We start from the raw sequence: 1,596 nt of genomic DNA on the forward strand, positions 1-1,596 counted from the left end.
CACTCAATATTTCACTTCTTAAAACTTTCTCTCTCTCATTATTTTCTTCCCCGCACGACTTATTATCAAAACCTTTCAGTAAAAATGATTTGACTCTTTAATGAGATGATAATCAATGAGGCTTTTTCTCATCAAACAATCCTCATTTATTAAAATGGCTGATTATAAACGCAGTCGACACACAGTGATAAAAATTCACATAAGATATTGCTATAGTATACATGCATGAAAGAATGGTCATGCATGGTTGACAGGTTCCATGGAGTCCCCAGGCTAAAACAGACTGTGAAGAACGGCTTACATTCTATTTATGAAAAATAAGCTAGTGAAAAATCTTAGTAATAGCAGTTGAACGCTGTGTGATATAGTGCTAGAAGATGCGCCCTCGGGTTTCAAGGCATTTAAAATATGACCAGGAAAGAGCTGCTTCCTCAAAGTAGAGTCAATCACAGTGATGTAGATTGAGTAATGCTTTTAGGACCTCCATTTGCTGGTGTGGCACCACTCAAAAAGCATCTACAAACATCTATTAACAATTTGAACATGGAATGTATGAAGTATAAAAATAGGAAAACTGTCAAAAATTAAATGGAACACATGGAAATGGATACCCTAGGCATTAGGGAGATGAAATGACTTGTATTGATCATTATGAATTGGTGAATTAAATGTTGTATTGATCGTTATGAATTGGTGAATTAAATGTTTTCCTTAGCTGGGAATCAAATCAAAGAGGAATGGCATGAAACTCATCTTCAAAGAGAACATTTTAATATCTATACCAAAGTACAATGATATCAGTGAAAGGTATAATATCTATATGCCAACAAGGAAGACCAGTTAATATGACTATTATTAAAATTTAAACACCAGCCACTAAAGCCAAAGATGAGGAAATTGAATATTTCTACTAACCTCTGTAGTCTAAAATTGATGAAACATCCAATCAAGATGCATTGATAATTATTTGTGGTTGAAATGTGAAAATTGAAAAGTAAGAAGGATTGGTGATATGGCCTTGGTGACAGACACAACACCAGAGAATGCTTGATAGAATTTTTCAATACAAAATTTTGACTTATTAGTTGCAAATCTTTTCTTCTATAACATAGTGATATATATGAAGATCCTACCAGATGGAACGCAGAGGAATCAAACTGTTTACATGAGTGGAAAGAGATGAAGAAGAAGAGGTTATGGGTCAGCAGAACATGGTCAGGTGTTGATTGCAAAACAGGTCACTAATCATATCACAAGTTCAAAGTGAAGCTGAATGAAAGTACAAGTCCATTAGAACCCAATATGACCTTGAGTAAGTTCCACCTGGATCTAGAGATCATTTAAGATTTAATACACTGAACACTAATGATGGAAAACCAGATTGGTTATTGCATCAAGGACATCATACATGAAGGAAACAGAGGTCATTTCAAAACACAAGTAAGAAAATGCCAAATTGTGTCAGAAGAGACTGGGAAACTTGCTCTTGAACAAAGATTAACTAACGAGAATGGATGAAATAAAGTAAAAGAGCTGGTCAGAAAAACTTAAAAGGTTGCTCAATAAACTCTACAAGCACCCTCTCCAAGAAGAGAT

The 1,596-nt window shown here is 34.5% G+C and overlaps 1 protein-coding gene across 1 annotated transcript in view; it reads right to left on the bottom strand.

Moving 5' to 3' along the window:
• MS4A13 (membrane spanning 4-domains A13) overlaps nucleotides 1-1,596 on the bottom strand; it is a 93,720-nt gene that overhangs the window by 64,598 nt on the left and 27,526 nt on the right. The window lies entirely within an intron of this gene.

This window comes from Echinops telfairi, unplaced genomic scaffold (assembly GCF_000313985.2).
Source record: "Echinops telfairi isolate 266 unplaced genomic scaffold, ASM31398v2 ScPeMD7_7416;HRSCAF=8454, whole genome shotgun sequence".
Lineage (NCBI taxonomy): Eukaryota > Metazoa > Chordata > Mammalia > Afrosoricida > Tenrecidae > Echinops > Echinops telfairi.